At 52.8% G+C, this 6,914-nt stretch overlaps 1 long non-coding RNA gene across 1 annotated transcript in view; it reads left to right on the top strand.

The window, feature by feature from the left end:
• The first annotated feature begins 6,689 nt into the window (after window positions 1-6,689).
• LOC122548348 overlaps window positions 6,690-6,914 on the top strand; it is a 3,384-nt gene continuing 3,159 nt past the window's right edge. The window contains exon 1 of the long non-coding RNA XR_006311216.1: window positions 6,690-6,766. This is a non-coding gene — a long non-coding RNA (uncharacterized LOC122548348). The remainder of the gene's footprint in view (window positions 6,767-6,914) is intronic.

Here is a 6,914-nt window from a genome sequence, read left to right as displayed (position 1 = left end):
CACACTGTCACTCAGTAACCCCTCTCCCCCCAGCGCCCTGTGTTACTGACTGTATCTGTACTGATGTTAATCCAGCTCCCTCACACTGTCACTCAGTAACCCCTCTCCCCCCCAGGGCCCTGTGTTACTGACTGTATCCCTACTGATGTTAATCCAGCTCCCCCACACCGTCACTCAGTAACCCCTCTCTCCCCCCGGGACCCTTTGTTACTGACTATAATTCTCCGGATGTTAATCCAGCTCCCCCACACTGTCACTCAGTAACCCCTCTCTCCCCCAGAGCCCTGTGTTACTGACTATAATTCTCCGGATGTTAATCCAGCTCCCCCACACTGTCACTCAATTGCACCTTGCAGAATTGGATGGATTTGCTGCAGTGATTGTTGGAGGTGTTTCAGTTTGAGAGCTGTTGTTTCAGTAACCCCTCTCTCCCCCCGGGACCCTTTGTTACTGACTATAATTCTCCGGATGTTAATCCAGCTCCCCCACACTGTCACTCGCACCTTGCAGAATTGGATGGATTTGCTGCAGTGATTGTTGGAGGTGTTTGAGTTTGAGAGCTGTTGTTTCAGGTGGAGAGGGAGACCTCAAATCACTGGGTAATGGAAATAAAAGGCTTGCATTTAGTTGAAGACTTGTAAAATTCGGAGAGCCCAATCCCAGTTCATCCCATGATGTGTATTTGAAAGGTAATTGCCATGGTATTGGAATGGGGATTGGTGCAACGCTGACTCTGAAGAAATCCTCTGCTTCGATGCTTGCAGGGTTAATACCAGTCCAGGAAGTACAGACACCCCCATCTCCCCTCAAAACATGGATCTCCAATTGAAGTTCTGTCATCCTTACCTCACACTCACACTGTGACTGTTACAATGCACCTCTGGGCCGATCCAAAACATGGCACTGGGTTAATGACAGCTGGAGGGTCAGTGTGTTTAGGGGAACACCGCACTGTCGGAGTGTCAGTGTGTTTAGGGAACATTGCACTGTCGGAGGGTCAGTGTGTTTAGGGAACATTGCACTGTCGGAGGGTCAGTGTGTTTAGGGAACATTGCACTGTGGGAGGGTCAGTGTGTTTAGGGAACATTGCACTGTGGGAGGGTCAGTGTGTTTAGGGAACATTGCACTGTGGGAGGGTCAGTGTGTTTAGGGAACATTGCACTGTGGGAGGGTCAGTGTGTTTAGGGAACATTGCACTGTGGGAGGGTCAGTGTGTTTAGGGAACATTGCACTGTGGGAGGGTCAGTGTGTTTAGGGAACATTGCACTGTGGGAGGGTCAGTGTGTTTAGGGAACATTGCACTGTGGGAGGGTCAGTGTGTTTAGGGAACATTGCACTGTGGGAGGGTCAGTGTGTTTAGGGAACATTGCACTGTGGGAGGGTCAGTGTGTTTAGGGAACATTGCACTGTGGGAGGGTCAGTGTGTTTAGGGAACATTGCACTGTGGGAGGGTCAGTGTGTTTAGGGAACATTGCACTGTGGGAGGGTCAGTGTGTTTAGGGAACATTGCACTGTGGGAGGGTCAGTGTGTTTAGGGAACATTGCACTGTGGGAGGGTCAGTGTGTTTAGGGAACATTGCACTGTGGGAGGGTCAGTGTGTTTAGGGAACATTGCACTGTGGGAGGGTCAGTGTGTTTAGGGAACATTGCACTGTCGGAGGGTCAGTGTGTTTAGGGAACATTGCACTGTGGGAGGGTCAGTGTGTTTAGGGAACATTGCACTGTGGGAGGGTCAGTGTGTTTAGGGAACATTGCACTGTGGGAGGGTCAGTGTGTTTAGGGAACATTGCACTGTGGGAGGGTCAGTGTGTTTAGGGAACATTGCACTGTGGGAGGGTCAGTGTGTTTAGGGAACATTGCACTGTGGGAGGGTCAGTGTGTTTAGGGAACATTGCACTGTGGGAGGGTCAGTGTGTTTAGGGAACATTGCACTGTGGGAGGGTCAGTGTGTTTAGGGAACATTGCACTGTGGGAGGGTCAGTGTGTTTAGGGAACATTGCACTGTGGGAGGGTCAGTGTGTTTAGGGAACATTGCACTGTGGGAGGGTCAGTGTGTTTAGGGAACATTGCACTGTGGGAGGGTCAGTGTGTTTAGGGAACATTGCACTGTGGGAGGGTCAGTGTGTTTAGGGAACATTGCACTGTGGGAGGGTCAGTGTGTTTAGGGAACATTGCACTGTGGGAGGGTCAGTGTGTTTAGGGAACATTGCACTGTGGGAGGGTCAGTGTGTTTAGGGAACATTGCACTGTGGGAGGGTCAGTGTGTTTAGGGAACATTGCACTGTGGGAGGGTCAGTGTGTTTAGGGAACATTGCACTGTCGGAGGGTCAGTGTGTTTAGGGAACATTGCACTGTGGGAGGGTCAGTGTGTTTAGGGAACATTGCACTGTGGGAGGGTCAGTGTGTTTAGGGAACATTGCACTGTGGGAGGGTCAGTGTGTTTAGGGAACATTGCACTGTGGGAGGGTCAGTGTGTTTAGGGAACATTGCACTGTGGGAGGGTCAGTGTGTTTAGGGAACATTGCACTGTGGGAGGGTCAGTGTGTTTAGGGAACATTGCACTGTGGGAGGGTCAGTGTGTTTAGGGAACATTGCACTGTGGGAGGGTCAGTGTGTTTAGGGAACATTGCACTGTGGGAGGGTCAGTGTGTTTAGGGAACATTGCACTGTGGGAGGGTCAGTGTGTTTAGGGAACATTGCACTGTGGGAGGGTCAGTGTGTTTAGGGAACACCGCACTGTGGGAGGGTCAGTGTGTTTAGGGAACACCGCACTGTGGGAGGGTCAGTGTGTTTAGGGAACACCGCACTGTACGAGGGTCAGTGTGTTTCAGAGAACACTGCACTGTCGGAGGGTCAGTGTGTTTAGGGAACATTGCACTGTCGGAGGGTCAGTGTGTTTAGGGAACACCGCACTGTGGGAGGGTCAGTGTGTTTAGGGGACACCGCACTGTCGGGGGGTCAGTGTGTTTAGGGAACACCGCACTGTCGGAGGGTCAGTGTGTTTAGGGAACACCGCACTGTCAGGGGGTCAGTGTGTTTAGGGAACACCGCACTGTCGCAGGGTCAGTGTGTTTAGGGAACACCGCACTGTGGGAGGGTCAGTGTGTTTAGGGAACACCGCACTGTGGGTGGGTCAGTGTGTTTAGGGAACATTGCACTGTGGGAGGGTCAGTGTGTTTAGGGAACACTGCACTGTCGGAGGGTCAGTGTGTTTAGGGAACACCGCACTGTGGGAGGGTCAGTGTGTTTAGGGAACACCGCACTGTCGGAGGGTCAGTGTGTTTCGTAGAACAGTGCACTGTCGGAGGGTCAGTGTGTTTAGGGAACACCGCACTGTGGGAGGGTCAGTGTGTTTCGTAGAACACTGCACTGTCGGAGGGTCAGTGTGTTTAGGGAATATTGCACTGTGAGAAGGTGAGCGTTTACGGGAACCTGTCTGGTTTGTTGGGAGTGCGGTTGTATTGTCAGTATCCTGATTGAAACCTTTGCGGGTTTTGCCTCAATAGCTTTGTCAGCTGGCAATGCATTCCCTCGTCAGGATGGGGAGTGACTGCGAGTGGATCGTGCGGCATGATGCTGCTCTGTGGATGTGGCTGTGGGTCTGGAACAGTGTGTTGCAGGAACGTTGCTGCATTGCTCCCTCACATTGTAGATAATACGGACTCCTGTTGCTGAGCATTAGTGGGGCAGGGAGTGGATGTCTGTCGATGTGGTGCCAATCAAGGGGGTTGCTTTTTGTTGGATATTGAGGAGCTTCCCAAGTGTTTTTGGGGCTGACCCCATCCAGGCGCTTGGGCCATGTTCTACACTCTCTTGACTTGTGCTTTGTCGATGGGGAGGCACGAGGTGAGTTATCCTCATCTCTGACCTGCTGCTGTTGCCAATTATATGGCTAGTCCGGTTCGGCACATACAGTCAGGATTAGGCTATTCAGCCCCTTGAACCTGTTCTGCTATCTCACGAGCCCAAACTGGAACAGTACAGCTGAGGAGCTAGCCCACGCTGTCTGTGCTGACTATGATATTCTAAACTAATCCCACCTGCCTGCACATAGATTAGATTACTTACTGTGTGGAAACAGGCCCTTCGGCCCAACAAGTCCACACCGACCCGCCGAAGCGCAACCCACCCAGACCCATTCCCTTACATTTACCCCTTCACCGAACTCTACGGGCAATTTAGCATGGCCAATTCACCCTAACCTGCACATCTTTGGACTGTGGGAGGAAACCGGAGCACCCGGAGGAAACCCACGCAGACACGGGGAGAACGTGCAAACTCCACACAGTCAGTCGCCTGACTGTGTGGAGGTGGGAAATGAACCCGGGTCTCTGGCGCTGTGAGGCAGCAGTGCTAACCACTGTGTCACAGTGCCGCCCATACTCCACTGTCCTCATCCTCTGGTGCTGTCCGATTGCCTGATGTGCCATCGCCCTTTTCCCCCACAGCCCGGTTTCCCTCCCCTTCCATTTTACCCTGTTTCAGTTCCCCTTCCTCCCTTTTCCGTCTCTTTCCCATTCTCGGAGTGCAATTAATCCCGTGAGTGAGTACGACAGAGGTCCCAAAGCGTGCTGGCAGCAGGGTACTGACAACGCTCGTGCGTTCTGCTGGCCCTTGCTGTAGGTGCCGTGTTTCTGGGGCCGTACTGCACCACACTCGGGACGTGTAGATGGTGGGAGAGGTATGTGCCTCCCTCCTCAGTGTTGGTGGAACTGCACTTGGACCTTGTTCCATGCAGCTCACAGGGTGAGGGAGATGCTGGGGCTGGATCAGCTGACTGCTTGGAAACGGGCGTCACTGGGTGACTGGAATCGACTCCCCGTTCCGGCAGTGCCTGTGTGACATTTCATTTCCTGTCATGCCCCGGCCCCAACGACTTCTGGTTTTTCTGTGTAAGAGAAAATGTTGCATTTCTCTTGGTTTCGGAATCAGATTCAAGTGTCTGCTTCTGGAAATCGGCTCTGGGTTTGTCGGAGGGTGGGGGGAGGGGAGGTGGGGGTAAGGTAAAAACATTTTTGTCTTTGCTGATTTGCTGGTGGTAGCTTTCCTGCAAAGATCAAACCTGGTTAAGCCTGGCCCCCAGAAGACATTGCCCCGTTGGTCAGCGTGCGTGGATAGGGTGGTTTCTGCAGCAGAGAGGATTCTGGGAACAATGCCGGCCATTACGCAGTACCCTACATTTGACATTAAATATTTCATCAGCTGTCTCGTACCCTGACAAAGCCCTTTGTTGCAATAGGTGCTACATAAATGTAACTTCTTACTGACTGATCATAATACCCAGTTTGATCCCAAACTCCTCAACAGAAATCTCTGCACAGTGGTTTATTCAGGGCTCCATACTTGAGGGGGAGAGAAGGGGAGGGCAAGGGAGACTGATCCAGAGGAGGACCAGGGGTGAGGGACTCAACGAGCGACTGGGGAACCCAGCATGGTGGGCAGTGGGAGCCACGCAGGTTGGGTGGACGTTGGGTTGACTCACTCGATTGGTTGATGGAGTGATTGAGAACTGATCTGTTTCCAATGGACAGAGGGTCATAGAGTCACGGAGATATACAGTAGAGAAACTGACCCTTCGGTCCAACCTGTCCAGATATCCTAAGTTAGTCCCATTTGCCAGCACCCGGCCCATATCCCTCTAACCCCTTCCTATTCATATACCCATCCAGATGCCTTTTAAATGTTGCAATTGTACCAGCCTCCACCACTTCCTCTGGCAGCTCATTCCATACATGTACCACGAGAAAAAGTTGCCCCTTATGATCCTTTTATATCTTTCCCCTCTCACCCTAAACCTATGCCCTCTAGTTCTGGACTCCCCGACCGCAGCGAAAAGACTTTGTCTGTTTATCCTATCCAGTTTCTGATTATGAAAATAGGTGTGTGTGTGTGTGTGTGGTGTGTCTGTGTGTGTGGTGGGGGGTGTGGGTGGGTGGGTGTGGGGGGCAGGCGCCAAATATCGTCGTTATCCTAAATCCTTTGTTGTGTGGGGAGATCGTTTTTAACGCAGCGTGCAGCTGTGAGCTGGGGGAGTGTTCCCGAAAGGAAGCAGATTTAACAGGAACTTTCAAAAGGGGAACCGAGGCAAGTCGTGGCAAAGGGTCCGCTTTCTACAGTGGTCTCGGAGCAGGTTGGTGGCCCTGCTTGCTCTGTCACGCTCCAGTTCCCGTTAAGGGTCAGTGAGGGCGTACAGAGCTGCTGACTCTGTCAGCGCCTGGAATGGAACATCCTCTCAGTGTTCGCGAATGAGTCAGCCGGCTGAGTGACACAGTGCTTTCCCTGAGCTGTTGAAACCGGCACCAGTGTGGGGTGTGAGGAGGGGGATGGAGCGGGGAAACGTTCTCACAACATCTCATTACTCACAGAGTCCTGTCCCTCCCCCACCTCACTCTCTCGCACGGATCACTTCCTGTTTCAGAAGGAACGTTGATAGGCGCCCCCCCACCCCCAGTTTTCTCCCCGCGCTCGCCCCCACCACCCAATCCACGTCACAAGCCCGTTGCTACGGGTTACCCGTGAAATTCCTGTTGGTCATGTTTACCTGAAACTTCCTCTCATTCTTCAAATCCCTGCTGACGTAGGGGAGGGGTGGACCCCGAGTGTTTGGGGGGTGGGGGGGGGTGGTGAGCAGGAGAGACCTGACTCGGTGAAACCGGGGACGCGAGGGGGAGGGGAAGGGGTCAGGACCAGGACGGGCTATTCTTGGAGGTGTCTCCGAGGGATAGGCCAGGCAGCAGCATTACCGGGACTTCCTCCCCTCAGACTGGTGACTGGAGGGACCCCTCCCTACCCTCTGTGACTTTGTGTGTGTGGGTGTGTGTGTCTCTCTGTGTGTGGGTGGGTGTGTGTGTGTGTGTGTGTGTGTGTGATGGTCACAGCCCGGTGTGTGTGTGTGTGTGTGTGTGTGTGTGATG

This window comes from Chiloscyllium plagiosum, unplaced genomic scaffold, assembly GCF_004010195.1.
Source record: "Chiloscyllium plagiosum isolate BGI_BamShark_2017 unplaced genomic scaffold, ASM401019v2 scaf_52, whole genome shotgun sequence".
Taxonomy (NCBI): domain Eukaryota; kingdom Metazoa; phylum Chordata; class Chondrichthyes; order Orectolobiformes; family Hemiscylliidae; genus Chiloscyllium; species Chiloscyllium plagiosum.
Note: the sequence above shows the minus strand (reverse complement) of the source record. Positions and strands in the feature narration are given on the sequence as shown.